Source organism: Hyla sarda, unplaced genomic scaffold (genome assembly GCF_029499605.1).
Source record: "Hyla sarda isolate aHylSar1 unplaced genomic scaffold, aHylSar1.hap1 scaffold_432, whole genome shotgun sequence".
NCBI lineage: Eukaryota > Metazoa > Chordata > Amphibia > Anura > Hylidae > Hyla > Hyla sarda.
This window is the reverse complement of record NW_026610447.1, coordinates 3,603-18,770: the sequence shown is the minus strand read 5'-3', so window position 1 is coordinate 18,770 and position 15,168 is coordinate 3,603. Positions and strand designations below refer to the sequence as shown.

Sequence of the window (15,168 nt, the reverse complement as noted above, 5' to 3'; positions counted from 1 at the left end):
TAGGTTGTCAAATAACCCGGATTTAACCCACACAGGTAAGTCCAATGGGGTGCAGGCATGTCCTCTATGCTTACAGCTTCCCGTGGGTGTTGGTTTGATACCGTTTGGGGACAGCCAAGGAGGCATCTGCAGGCAACAAAGGTAGGTGTGTGCTTGTGTGTGTGTTTCCTATGCAGATCCTAAGCCCAGTGTCACATGCAAGTAGGAGGAGTAAGAAGGGTTCCTGGCAAATCCGGGTTATGGATTGCATTTAAAAAGGCCCCGTGGGAGTGCAATGGGCCCCTGTCTTGCTGCTTAGCAATAATGGTATGGGTTTAGGTTCTGCTGTGTGTACTGGTGGTTGACTGCCCCCCAGCCCAGAGTGTGCATGGAAAATTGTCTGGCAGCCTCCCTGACAGCAAGCAGTGATAGTGCCCATGAAGGGGACCTTGTTGGGCCCGCCCCTTTCACGGTTATCGCTTCTCGGCCTTTTGGCTAAGATCAAGTGTAGTATCTGTTCTTATCAGTTTAATATCTGATACGTCCCCTATCTGGGGACCATATATTAAATGGATTTTTGAGAACGGGGGCCGATTTCGAAGCTTGCTTCCGTCGCCCTATGCATTGACCCGATATGGCAGTATCTTCGGGTACAGTGCACCACCCCCTTACAGGGTTAAAAAGAAAGATTCCTACTTTCATTGCTACCTGCTTGCTGGCTAGCCAGCTAGCCAGCCCTGTGGGCCTTGCTGCTGCTGCAGCCAAAAAACAAAAGGTGGTGCTGCTGCTGCTTCTGCTGCTTCTGCTTCTGCTTGTGTCTGGCCCCTGTTGGAGCGTCCAGGCACAGGACTTCTGCTGCTGCTGACTAAATGGCCTCCTTAATTGGATCATTTGAGTAGCCAGCACACCTGTGCAGGTAGGGCATGACATGATAGGCAGCTGCCTTGATAGCGGGTGGGTGCTGAATGTTCCTAATTGACAAAATAAGATTAATGCTTATGAAGAAATATAAAATCTCATCCCTTCCCCAATATCGCGCCACACCCCTACCCCTTAATTCCCTGGTTGAACGTGATGGACATATGTCTTTTTTCGACCGTACTAACTATGTAACTATGTAACATAACATGGGGGGGGGGGGGTCTCCTGGCTGTTCACACAGGTGTGTCATTGCTGTACATTGACCATGCATTGCTTCTGTGGTATTGCAAAGGAAGACAAATGCTTCCAGCCATCCATTGCACTAATGGATTGGTCATCAGCTGGCTGTCTATGTCCCGCATCAATATAGACCAAAGTACAGAGGGTTAGGCTATGCTATTGTGCACCTACCTGATGCATCAGAAGGTGCGAGGCCCTTGCTAAATTCTGTGCACAGACTTTGAGATCTATGCTTTAGACTGTATCTAAACCTGCTCCAACATGGACTGACATTCTGGCCTACTTTCAGCCGATGCGACTTGTCTGTCGCTGAACAGTCGCTTTTTATGTATTCAGCACCTATGTATAATGTTGTAAAAATGCTCTAGAAGCTAAAGTCGCAGAAATGTCACACATATTTGGCCTGCAACTTTCTGTGCGACAAATTCAGACAGGAAAAATCAGTATAAATCCTTAGAAAATTATCCCCCAGTGTCTCCATCTGCTGGCGGTATTGAATAAGCATTGCTGCACTGATGGGGTATGCATTAGACGAAAAAAAAGAAGAAAAAGAAGAATAATACGCCCAGAAAAGAGGCGAAAAGGAGAAAAACGTAAAAAAACGTGAAAAAAAAGTAAGAGGAAGAGAAGGGAAAAAAAGGTGGAAATGGGTTTAAAAGTGATTTCGGCGGAGAAATATATATATATATATATATATATATATATATATATATATGCGCACACACACATATAGATATAAACGTATTCTCCGTTGAGATATTGCAGCCGCTGCTGTGTCCAGGCCCAGGAGCCTTAGCACTGTGCTGTGATGTCACTCAATACCACTGACATCACTAGGTGTAAACAACATCTCTCCTTTGCTGTGTATGTGACTATGGAGCTGTTTGGTGATGTCGTCTATTACGGCCTTCATAGAAGCAACAGGAGATTGTTGCATCCATCTTGAACCCTCAGAACTACAGTGCTATGATGTCACTCACTTCCACAGGCCTTGCAGAGTGTAAACAACAACAACCCAGCTTTGTTGTGTATGTAACCAAAGGGATTTGTGATGTCACCTAGAACCTTCACAGCAGCGACAGCTTTATGAGGAGCATCAGCACTGCTCTGCCTGAGCAGAACCATCACCGCCATAGGTTGTCAAATAACCCGGATTTAACCCACACAGGTAAGTCCAATGGGGTGCAGGCATGTCCTCTATGCTTACAGCTTCCCGTGGGTGTTGGTTTGATACCGTTTGGGGACAGCCAAGGAGGCATCTGCAGGCAACAAAGGTAGGTGTGTGCTTGTGTGTGTGTTTCCTATGCAGATCCTAAGCCCAGTGTCACATGCAAGTAGGAGGAGTAAGAAGGGTTCCTGGCAAATCCGGGTTATGGATTGCATTTAAAAAGGCCCCGTGGGAGTGCAATGGGCCCCTGTCTTGCTGCTTAGCAATAATGGTATGGGTTTAGGTTCTGCTGTGTGTACTGGTGGTTGACTGCCCCCCAGCCCAGAGTGTGCATGGAAAATTGTCTGGCAGCCTCCCTGACAGCAAGCAGTGATAGTGCCCATGAAGGGGACCTTGTTGGGCCCGCCCCTTTCACGGTTATCGCTTCTCGGCCTTTTGGCTAAGATCAAGTGTAGTATCTGTTCTTATCAGTTTAATATCTGATACGTCCCCTATCTGGGGACCATATATTAAATGGATTTTTGAGAACGGGGGCCGATTTCGAAGCTTGCTTCCGTCGCCCTATGCATTGACCCGATATGGCAGTATCTTCGGGTACAGTGCACCACCCCCTTACAGGGTTAAAAAGAAAGATTCCTACTTTCATTGCTACCTGCTTGCTGGCTAGCCAGCTAGCCAGCCCTGTGGGCCTTGCTGCTGCTGCAGCCAAAAAACAAAAGGTGGTGCTGCTGCTGCTTCTGCTGCTTCTGCTTCTGCTTGTGTCTGGCCCCTGTTGGAGCGTCCAGGCACAGGACTTCTGCTGCTGCTGACTAAATGGCCTCCTTAATTGGATCATTTGAGTAGCCAGCACACCTGTGCAGGTAGGGCATGACATGATAGGCAGCTGCCTTGATAGCGGGTGGGTGCTGAATGTTCCTAATTGACAAAATAAGATTAATGCTTATGAAGAAATATAAAATCTCATCCCTTCCCCAATATCGCGCCACACCCCTACCCCTTAATTCCCTGGTTGAACGTGATGGACATATGTCTTTTTTCGACCGTACTAACTATGTAACTATGTAACATAACATGGGGGGGGGGGTCTCCTGGCTGTTCACACAGGTGTGTCATTGCTGTACATTGACCATGCATTGCTTCTGTGGTATTGCAAAGGCAAAGACAAATGCTTCCAGCCATCCATTGCACTAATGGATTGGTCATCAGCTGGCTGTCTATGTCCCGCATCAATATAGACCAAAGTACAGAGGGTTAGGCTATGCTATTGTGCACCTACCTGATGCATCAGAAGGTGCGAGGCCCTTGCTAAATTCTGTGCACAGACTTTGAGATCTATGCTTTAGACTGTATCTAAACCTGCTCCAACATGGACTGACATTCTGGCCTACTTTCAGCCGATGCGACTTGTCTGTCGCTGAACAGTCGCTTTTTATGTATTCAGCACCTATGTATAATGTTGTAAAAATGCTCTAGAAGCTAAAGTCGCAGAAATGTCACACATATTTGGCCTGCAACTTTCTGTGCGACAAATTCAGACAGGAAAAATCAGTATAAATCCTTAGAAAATTATCCCCCAGTGTCTCCATCTGCTGGCGGTATTGAATAAGCATTGCTGCACTGATGGGGTATGCATTAGACGAAAAAAAAGAAGAAAAAGAAGAATAATACGCCCAGAAAAGAGGCGAAAAGGAGAAAAACGTAAAAAAACGTGAAAAAAAAGTAAGAGGAAGAGAAGGGAAAAAAAGGTGGAAATGGGTTTAAAAGTGATTTCGGCGGAGAAATATATATATATATATATATATATATATATATATATATGCGCACACACACATATAGATATAAACGTATTCTCCGTTGAGATATTGCAGCCGCTGCTGTGTCCAGGCCCAGGAGCCTTAGCACTGTGCTGTGATGTCACTCAATACCACTGACATCACTAGGTGTAAACAACATCTCTCCTTTGCTGTGTATGTGACTATGGAGCTGTTTGGTGATGTCGTCTATTACGGCCTTCATAGAAGCAACAGGAGATTGTTGCATCCATCTTGAACCCTCAGAACTACAGTGCTATGATGTCACTCACTTCCACAGGCCTTGCAGAGTGTAAACAACAACAACCCAGCTTTGTTGTGTATGTAACCAAAGGGATTTGTGATGTCACCTAGAACCTTCACAGCAGCGACAGCTTTATGAGGAGCATCAGCACTGCTCTGCCTGAGCAGAACCATCACCGCCATAGGTTGTCAAATAACCCGGATTTAACCCACACAGGTAAGTCCAATGGGGTGCAGGCATGTCCTCTATGCTTACAGCTTCCCGTGGGTGTTGGTTTGATACCGTTTGGGGACAGCCAAGGAGGCATCTGCAGGCAACAAAGGTAGGTGTGTGCTTGTGTGTGTGTTTCCTATGCAGATCCTAAGCCCAGTGTCACATGCAAGTAGGAGGAGTAAGAAGGGTTCCTGGCAAATCCGGGTTATGGATTGCATTTAAAAAGGCCCCGTGGGAGTGCAATGGGCCCCTGTCTTGCTGCTTAGCAATAATGGTATGGGTTTAGGTTCTGCTGTGTGTACTGGTGGTTGACTGCCCCCCAGCCCAGAGTGTGCATGGAAAATTGTCTGGCAGCCTCCCTGACAGCAAGCAGTGATAGTGCCCATGAAGGGGACCTTGTTGGGCCCGCCCCTTTCACGGTTATCGCTTCTCGGCCTTTTGGCTAAGATCAAGTGTAGTATCTGTTCTTATCAGTTTAATATCTGATACGTCCCCTATCTGGGGACCATATATTAAATGGATTTTTGAGAACGGGGGCCGATTTCGAAGCTTGCTTCCGTCGCCCTATGCATTGACCCGATATGGCAGTATCTTCGGGTACAGTGCACCACCCCCTTACAGGGTTAAAAAGAAAGATTCCTACTTTCATTGCTACCTGCTTGCTGGCTAGCCAGCTAGCCAGCCCTGTGGGCCTTGCTGCTGCTGCAGCCAAAAAACAAAAGGTGGTGCTGCTGCTGCTTCTGCTGCTTCTGCTTCTGCTTGTGTCTGGCCCCTGTTGGAGCGTCCAGGCACAGGACTTCTGCTGCTGCTGACTAAATGGCCTCCTTAATTGGATCATTTGAGTAGCCAGCACACCTGTGCAGGTAGGGCATGACATGATAGGCAGCTGCCTTGATAGCGGGTGGGTGCTGAATGTTCCTAATTGACAAAATAAGATTAATGCTTATGAAGAAATATAAAATCTCATCCCTTCCCCAATATCGCGCCACACCCCTACCCCTTAATTCCCTGGTTGAACGTGATGGACATATGTCTTTTTTCGACCGTACTAACTATGTAACTATGTAACATAACATGGGGGGGGGGGGGTCTCCTGGCTGTTCACACAGGTGTGTCATTGCTGTACATTGACCATGCATTGCTTCTGTGGTATTGCAAAGGCAAAGACAAATGCTTCCAGCCATCCATTGCACTAATGGATTGGTCATCAGCTGGCTGTCTATGTCCCGCATCAATATAGACCAAAGTACAGAGGGTTAGGCTATGCTATTGTGCACCTACCTGATGCATCAGAAGGTGCGAGGCCCTTGCTAAATTCTGTGCACAGACTTTGAGATCTATGCTTTAGACTGTATCTAAACCTGCTCCAACATGGACTGACATTCTGGCCTACTTTCAGCCGATGCGACTTGTCTGTCGCTGAACAGTCGCTTTTTATGTATTCAGCACCTATGTATAATGTTGTAAAAATGCTCTAGAAGCTAAAGTCGCAGAAATGTCACACATATTTGGCCTGCAACTTTCTGTGCGACAAATTCAGACAGGAAAAATCAGTATAAATCCTTAGAAAATTATCCCCCAGTGTCTCCATCTGCTGGCGGTATTGAATAAGCATTGCTGCACTGATGGGGTATGCATTAGACGAAAAAAAAGAAGAAAAAGAAGAATAATACGCCCAGAAAAGAGGCGAAAAGGAGAAAAACGTAAAAAAACGTGAAAAAAAAGTAAGAGGAAGAGAAGGGAAAAAAAGGTGGAAATGGGTTTAAAAGTGATTTCGGCGGAGAAATATATATATATATATATATATATATATATATATATATATATATATATATATATATGCGCACACACACATATAGATATAAACGTATTCTCCGTTGAGATATTGCAGCCGCTGCTGTGTCCAGGCCCAGGAGCCTTAGCACTGTGCTGTGATGTCACTCAATACCACTGACATCACTAGGTGTAAACAACATCTCTCCTTTGCTGTGTATGTGACTATGGAGCTGTTTGGTGATGTCGTCTATTACGGCCTTCATAGAAGCAACAGGAGATTGTTGCATCCATCTTGAACCCTCAGAACTACAGTGCTATGATGTCACTCACTTCCACAGGCCTTGCAGAGTGTAAACAACAACAACCCAGCTTTGTTGTGTATGTAACCAAAGGGATTTGTGATGTCACCTAGAACCTTCACAGCAGCGACAGCTTTATGAGGAGCATCAGCACTGCTCTGCCTGAGCAGAACCATCACCGCCATAGGTTGTCAAATAACCCGGATTTAACCCACACAGGTAAGTCCAATGGGGTGCAGGCATGTCCTCTATGCTTACAGCTTCCCGTGGGTGTTGGTTTGATACCGTTTGGGGACAGCCAAGGAGGCATCTGCAGGCAACAAAGGTAGGTGTGTGCTTGTGTGTGTGTTTCCTATGCAGATCCTAAGCCCAGTGTCACATGCAAGTAGGAGGAGTAAGAAGGGTTCCTGGCAAATCCGGGTTATGGATTGCATTTAAAAAGGCCCCGTGGGAGTGCAATGGGCCCCTGTCTTGCTGCTTAGCAATAATGGTATGGGTTTAGGTTCTGCTGTGTGTACTGGTGGTTGACTGCCCCCCAGCCCAGAGTGTGCATGGAAAATTGTCTGGCAGCCTCCCTGACAGCAAGCAGTGATAGTGCCCATGAAGGGGACCTTGTTGGGCCCGCCCCTTTCACGGTTATCGCTTCTCGGCCTTTTGGCTAAGATCAAGTGTAGTATCTGCATTTGGTCTGGTCGGAAGGTGTCTGTGGTACCCCGCTTCTCGGCCTTGGGGGATTGTCTCTCCTTACGGAGGGACTTCACCCCCTTGCTGCTATTGGGGAGCGGGCTTAGTCCACAGACAACGGGTTGCGATCCCCCTGTCTCTGGGACCTTGTGTCTCAGAAGGCATTTTCGGTACGTTGAGCGTTACCTGTAGCTTCGGAAGCACCTAGGGTACCCCCGACCTCTGCCTTGGGTAAGGGTTCCGCTTTTATAGCGGGATTCCGAGCCCCTGCTGCTATTGGGGAAGGGGCTTAGTCCCTGGGTGTGGAAGATGCCGTTCTCCTGGGCTTTCCCCTCTGGGGAAATGTCGATGCGAAATACCATCCGCATAGAGGTGTCGGAGAGCCATCGTCAGTTGAAGAACCTCCGCTTCATTGCGGAGGTGATTCTTCTTGACTACTTCCGCCTCAATAGGGAGGACATCCTGTGTCTAAATGACCAGGAAAGCCGTGGCCTGTATACCGTCACCTTCACGGCCACGGCGTGTTGCGATAACATCTATGCAACCTTGTCTGGTGCGGACCAGAGGGACGATCGACTCGACGGTCTTTCGTTCCAGTTCCTCTATGGTGAGGAACATATACCGTTGGTGGTGGCTATGCACAGCCCTCATGCGACCACGGAGGATATAGCCACTTTTCTTCGACGATACTGCGAAGAGGTGCGATTCGCAAACAAAATCTTGAACTCCGTGCGGTTCTGGAACGGCAAGAGGAAGTTCTGGGTCAAGCTCCGTAAGGATCCCGGTGGTATTGGGGGTCTTTGCCATCCGCCCCCAAATTTTGCCATCGGGAGAGTTCGGGGCTTCCTGTTCTATCCTCAAATGCCTATGTATTGCCGAAATTGCTTGAGGTTTGGCCACACCCAGGAGACCTGCGGCGCGGAGCGTGTGATTCGCTGCAATAGGTGTGGCCAAGAAGGTCACATAGCCTCAAGATGTAGCCATACGATAAGGTGCAACCTCTGCGGAGAGGAAAATCATGATTTTAATTCCTGTCCCCATAAAGCAAAAACTACGATGGGTGGGTCAAGGCTGGGCCCACCCAAAGAGGGGACAGGACAAAAGACGTCCTTTTTTAAGATGCCCAAACCCCAGATGGCAGGTACTGATGGGTCCAGGCCCAAGACCTCTGGTGCTCCATCGGGGGGCCCACCGGTGGTAGTGCTAGGGGGAGGCCATGGGGATTCCACGAAGCCCGGGCGGGTGATCGAGTTTACTGCCCGGGAAATTGAAAGACGTCGATCGACTTCCTACCTGGCTCAAGAGCCCGCCAAAACTTCTGAAGGGGGCTCACCTGTGGCGGGTGGCAGCCGACGGGCCTCGGTGGGGGCAGAGGTGGACCCAAAATTGCAGCATAAGCCAGGTACTGGCTTGGCCCAGGGTCGCCCTGCTCCGGACGAAGAGGCCCCGGTGAAAGCCCGCCGGAAGGGGAGCCAGGTGGCCAGGTCTGAGCCCGGTCCTGTTACTCCGCCTATACAGGACAGGGCCAAGAAGACAAGTGGCGCCAAACCAGGGTTTGCTGCCCCGCCAGCAGTGGACCCGGTGGGTAAAACTGGCCATCGTCGATCGATGGGGAAGTTGGAGCAACAGTCCTCAGCAACGCTTGCTGGGGAACAAGCGATGAAAACTTCCCAAGGTAGCGGCAAAGGTTCCGGAAAAGAGGCCTCACAGGCCCCTGTGCAGCAGTTCCAGTCGTCAAAAGATGAAAGAAGACGCAGATCCATCAGCCGGGGGCCAGAGATTACATCGAGTGAGAGCAACACAGAGGATATGGACAGCAGTGTGACATTTAAAAGACAAAGAGAAGAAGAAGAGGAAGACATTCAAAGGAAAGCGGCGTGCCGTAGTTCGGACGAGAGCGAGCTCAGGGTCGGGGCATCATCGATCTCAAGCTCCGACCCTCAGAACATCAAGGAGCTGATGACCCCGCAGGCGGGGGATGACGGTACGCAGCTTATTATTGACTTTGATTCTCCAAGCACGGACTCTCCATAAACTATGCCTATCCCTGTAAAAATTGCCTCACTCAATGTGAGGTCCTTAAAGAGCCCTGATCGCAGGGCTGCTTTATTTTCTTATCTAGAGACATGTGACTTTGACCTTTGCCTGCTACAAGAATGTGGAATCCCTAGTAAAATGGACTATAAAGACTTAAAAGAAGACTGGAAGCTGGGCCCATCCATATGGTCCGGTGCAAATGACTGTCGTTCTGTGGGTGTTGGGCTGCTCTGCCGAGGCCAGTCCTTTTCTATTCATACAGTAACTGAGATTGTGCCTGGCAGAGCTCTTTTAATTCATCTATATTTTAATGGACTTTTAATTCGTGTTTTAAATGTGTATGCCCCTCCTGATAAACAGGAGCGGGCAGAACTATTTGAAATTTTACCACTGTTTTGTGTTGGGTCTTCCCCCCTGCTGGTGGGAGGTGATTTTAACTGCATACGTGATGGGGAACACCGGCAGGGTGGGGATATTAATCGTAAAGACCGCACTTCTTACCTGCTTAAAAATTTTATTGATGATTTTAATTTGAAAGATTGCTGGAAGGATCTCTTGCCGGAGGACCCGGGCGCCACATGGTCCAATGGAAGAGTGAGCTCCAGAATCGATTTTATTTTTTCCTCTAGAGCTTTTAAACCCCTGAAATGCACGCTCGAGCAGAATATCTTCTCTGATCATAAGCTCCTCTTGGTGGGCCTGGAGCTAGAGGGGGAGCAAAAAGCAAAAAGGGGCCTCTGGAGATTAAACACCACACTCCTAGAGGACCCTGAGATAAAAGAGGAGTTTGTGCGGACCTACCAATGCTGGCAATCACAAAGAAAACCCCATGAGCCTATGCTGCACTGGTGGGAGGGCACCAAATCTAAAATCAGATTTTTTTTTATCAAAGCAGGTAAGAAGAAGGCAAAAATGGAAAAACAGTGGTTTTATGTTCTTAACATGCGTTTAAATGTACTTTTTAAATTGAAAGAAGCTGGTATGGATGTAGAAAATGATATTTTAAACCTTAAAACTGAAATAAAACATGCCATAGAAAAGAAAGGGAAACAAATCATTTTTAACTCACATGTGCAGCACCTGGAGGAGGGCGAGAAATGTTCCCGTTTCTTTTTTAAAAAAGTGATGAATAGGAGGGATATCATCCAAAACCTTGAGGGTGAATCCACTCCAAAAGGCATGTTAGATGCAGTTTTTAACTTCTACCAGCTTCTTTTTAATAAGAAAGATCTTAATCCATCCTTTTTAGAACATGTTCTTAATTCCCTTGATTTTAAGCTAGATGTTTTAGACCAGGAGGTTTTATCCCGTGATCTTAACTTAGATGAACTTTTATTTGTTTTTAAAAGTTTTTCTAGTGGGAAGGCCCCTGGGGAAGATGGTTTACCCATCGAATTTTATTTAGCTTTTTGGGATATTTTAAAGGATGATATGGTTTTATTGTATAAAGAAACTTTTATTGTTAATGAACTTCCCCCTTCCTGGAGGAGGGGGATTGTATCATTACTTTTTAAAAAGGGTGAAAAGGATATGCTAAAAAATTGGCGCCCCATCACACTTTTAAATGTCGATTATAAAGTTTTAGCCAAGTTATTAGCTGTCCGTTTTAAACCTTTTATTCATAAATTAATTCACCCAAATCAGGTTTGTGGGGTACCTGGAAGGTCTATAGCTGAATCCCTAAATATTTTAAGAGATGTTTTATGGTATTTTAAGGATAGAAATCAAACTGTAGCAATTTTATCCTTAGACTTTGAAAAAGCCTTTGATAGGGTCTCCCATGAATACCTGTTTTTAGTTCTTAAAAAGATGGCAGTGCCTGAAACGATTTTAAGCCGAATCATGCTTTTATACCGATCCTGTTTTAGTCAAGTCTCTGTTAATGGCTTTTTAACCAGCGGTGTTCCTCTTTTATCAGGTGTCAAACAGGGCTGCCCCCTGTCCCCACTCCTTTTTATTTGCGCAATCGAACCACTGATGGCCCTCCTCAGAAAAGACCGGGTAGTAAGAGGCGTACCGATACCTGGTGGAGGAGGGACCCATCTAAAGGTGTTGGGGTACATGGATGATGTCACCATACTGTGCCCGGACTCTCCATCCATGAGGGGGGCATTGAGGAACACCAGCTATTTCTGCGAGGTCTCTGGTTTTAAGCTAAACACAGATAAATGTGACTGTTTTTATATTGGCTCCTGGGATTCATCCATCACCCCAGGAGTTACAATGCAACAGGATCAAATTAAAGTTTTAGGTATTGTTTTTAACCAGGTCAATGATGGGAGCCCTAACTGGGATTCAGCTATAGCTAAGATGGAGAAGAAGATTTTAATGTGGAATCTTAGAAACCTTACCATGGAGGGGAAGATTTTAATAATAAAGATGGTTTTACTCCCTATTATGCTATACATTGCCATGGTATTTCCTCCATCTATTTTATACATTAAAAAAGTAACTAGAATTGTTTTTACTTTTTTATGGGGTTCAAAAATGGAGAAATTAAAGCGTGATTTTATGTACAAAAGTAAAGATAATGGCGGGAAAGATGTTCCTAACCTTTTTACTTTCTTTTACATAAAGTATTTCTGTTTCTGTTTTAAAATTATTAAATCCGATGGCATTTTTAGCTGCTTTTTAAGGTACGCTGCGGGCATGGTTTTTAAAAGATGGTTGCGCATCCCTCTGAACGCTCCGGTGCTTCTGTGTCCCCCAAAACATTATGTGGTGTTGGAAAAGACAGTCAGGCTCCTAGGTCTCCAAGATTTGGAGCCTGACATACTGGGGGACCAGAGAAAGGTATCAAAGGTCCTCAGGCGGAGTGAGGTTACCCTGGCAGTGTCCAATTTCACACAGGCAAGATCCAAAAAGGTATGGCGGAACGTGTACGGGAAGTTTCTGGCGAATGTACACAGGGATCTTGCCTGGGCAATCGTCCACCAGTGCCTCCCTACTCGTGAGTTCCAGCACAGGCGAGGACTGGTGGCGAGAGCCAAGTGCCCGAGAGATGGCTGCGGAGTGGACGAAACGGTGCTGCACATATTTTGGAACTGCCCTTTTGCACGGGAGCTTTGGAGGAAGGTAGGCCCACTTTTGAAGTGGGCCTGCGGCCTAAAAGATTTTAATCACGAATGTGTCTTTTACGGTCTTTTTAACTGCCCCAATTTTAAACAGCAGATGATCTGCTGGATGATTATTAATTGTTTTAAAAATGCCATCTGGAAAGTTAGGAACATCTTACTTTTTAAACATGATTTTATTGATGTTAAAAACTGTATAAAGCTGGCCCTGAGTGAGATGTACATCTATTACCTAAGAGACAAGAAACAGTTGGGGGCCAGCGAGGCAGCATCCATGTGGTGTCTGCCTCTATGGAACGAAATAACAATATAATCAGTTTTTATGACATTTGTATAATGTTTTATCCTGCCATTTTTATTTTTTCTCCTTTTATTACTGGTTTTATTATTTGTATTTTAAAACTTTTGTGAACCTTTTATTATTTTGCATTTTAAATTTTGTATGGTTTCTTATTTATTCAATAAAATTTTGTTGAAACCTTATCTGTTCTTATCAGTTTAATATCTGATACGTCCCCTATCTGGGGACCATATATTAAATGGATTTTTGAGAACGGGGGCCGATTTCGAAGCTTGCTTCCGTCGCCCTATGCATTGACCCGATATGGCAGTATCTTCGGGTACAGTGCACCACCCCCTTACAGGGTTAAAAAGAAAGATTCCTACTTTCATTGCTACCTGCTTGCTGGCTAGCCAGCTAGCCAGCCCTGTGGGCCTTGCTGCTGCTGCAGCCAAAAAACAAAAGGTGGTGCTGCTGCTGCTTCTGCTGCTTCTGCTTCTGCTTGTGTCTGGCCCCTGTTGGAGCGTCCAGGCACAGGACTTCTGCTGCTGCTGACTAAATGGCCTCCTTAATTGGATCATTTGAGTAGCCAGCACACCTGTGCAGGTAGGGCATGACATGATAGGCAGCTGCCTTGATAGCGGGTGGGTGCTGAATGTTCCTAATTGACAAAATAAGATTAATGCTTATGAAGAAATATAAAATCTCATCCCTTCCCCAATATCGCGCCACACCCCTACCCCTTAATTCCCTGGTTGAACGTGATGGACATATGTCTTTTTTCGACCGTACTAACTATGTAACTATGTAACATAACATGGGGGGGGGGGGTCTCCTGGCTGTTCACACAGGTGTGTCATTGCTGTACATTGACCATGCATTGCTTCTGTGGTATTGCAAAGGCAAAGACAAATGCTTCCAGCCATCCATTGCACTAATGGATTGGTCATCAGCTGGCTGTCTATGTCCCGCATCAATATAGACCAAAGTACAGAGGGTTAGGCTATGCTATTGTGCACCTACCTGATGCATCAGAAGGTGCGAGGCCCTTGCTAAATTCTGTGCACAGACTTTGAGATCTATGCTTTAGACTGTATCTAAACCTGCTCCAACATGGACTGACATTCTGGCCTACTTTCAGCCGATGCGACTTGTCTGTCGCTGAACAGTCGCTTTTTATGTATTCAGCACCTATGTATAATGTTGTAAAAATGCTCTAGAAGCTAAAGTCGCAGAAATGTCACACATATTTGGCCTGCAACTTTCTGTGCGACAAATTCAGACAGGAAAAATCAGTATAAATCCTTAGAAAATTATCCCCCAGTGTCTCCATCTGCTGGCGGTATTGAATAAGCATTGCTGCACTGATGGGGTATGCATTAGACGAAAAAAAAGAAGAAAAAGAAGAATAATACGCCCAGAAAAGAGGCGAAAAGGAGAAAAACGTAAAAAAACGTGAAAAAAAAGTAAGAGGAAGAGAAGGGAAAAAAAGGTGGAAATGGGTTTAAAAGTGATTTCGGCGGAGAAATATATATATATATATATATATATATATATATATATATATATATGCGCACACACACATATAGATATAAACGTATTCTCCGTTGAGATATTGCAGCCGCTGCTGTGTCCAGGCCCAGGAGCCTTAGCACTGTGCTGTGATGTCACTCAATACCACTGACATCACTAGGTGTAAACAACATCTCTCCTTTGCTGTGTATGTGACTATGGAGCTGTTTGGTGATGTCGTCTATTACGGCCTTCATAGAAGCAACAGGAGATTGTTGCATCCATCTTGAACCCTCAGAACTACAGTGCTATGATGTCACTCACTTCCACAGGCCTTGCAGAGTGTAAACAACAACAACCCAGCTTTGTTGTGTATGTAACCAAAGGGATTTGTGATGTCACCTAGAACCTTCACAGCAGCGACAGCTTTATGAGGAGCATCAGCACTGCTCTGCCTGAGCAGAACCATCACCGCCATAGGTTGTCAAATAACCCGGATTTAACCCACACAGGTAAGTCCAATGGGGTGCAGGCATGTCCTCTATGCTTACAGCTTCCCGTGGGTGTTGGTTTGATACCGTTTGGGGACAGCCAAGGAGGCATCTGCAGGCAACAAAGGTAGGTGTGTGCTTGTGTGTGTGTTTCCTATGCAGATCCTAAGCCCAGTGTCACATGCAAGTAGGAGGAGTAAGAAGGGTTCCTGGCAAATCCGGGTTATGGATTGCATTTAAAAAGGCCCCGTGGGAGTGCAATGGGCCCCTGTCTTGCTGCTTAGCAATAATGGTATGGGTTTAGGTTCTGCTGTGTGTACTGGTGGTTGACTGCCCCCCAGCCCAGAGTGTGCATGGAAAATTGTCTGGCAGCCTCCCTGACAGCAAGCAGTGATAGTGCCCATGAAGGGGACCTTGTTGGGCCCGCCCCTTTCACGGT

At 46.2% G+C, this 15,168-nt stretch overlaps 4 non-coding genes and 1 pseudogene across 4 annotated transcripts; all 5 read left to right on the top strand.

Moving 5' to 3' along the window:
* Nucleotides 1–454: 454 nt before the first annotated feature.
* Nucleotides 455–645, top strand: LOC130334348 (U2 spliceosomal RNA). The gene has a single exon (XR_008876171.1). It is a non-coding gene; the product is annotated as a U2 spliceosomal RNA (small nuclear RNA).
* Nucleotides 646–2,727: 2,082 nt separating this feature from the next.
* LOC130334336 (U2 spliceosomal RNA) lies at nucleotides 2,728–2,918 on the top strand. Its single transcript, XR_008876160.1, has one exon. It is a non-coding gene; the product is annotated as a U2 spliceosomal RNA (small nuclear RNA).
* Nucleotides 2,919–4,998: 2,080 nt separating this feature from the next.
* On the top strand, nucleotides 4,999–5,189 carry LOC130334324 (U2 spliceosomal RNA). Its single transcript, XR_008876148.1, has one exon. It is a non-coding gene; the product is annotated as a U2 spliceosomal RNA (small nuclear RNA).
* Nucleotides 5,190–7,289: 2,100 nt separating this feature from the next.
* On the top strand, nucleotides 7,290–7,507 carry LOC130334384 (U2 spliceosomal RNA; annotated as a pseudogene).
* Nucleotides 7,508–12,896: 5,389 nt separating this feature from the next.
* Nucleotides 12,897–13,082, top strand: LOC130334372 (U2 spliceosomal RNA). Its single transcript, XR_008876192.1, has one exon. It is a non-coding gene; the product is annotated as a U2 spliceosomal RNA (small nuclear RNA).
* The last annotated feature ends 2,086 nt before the right edge of the window (nucleotides 13,083–15,168 follow it).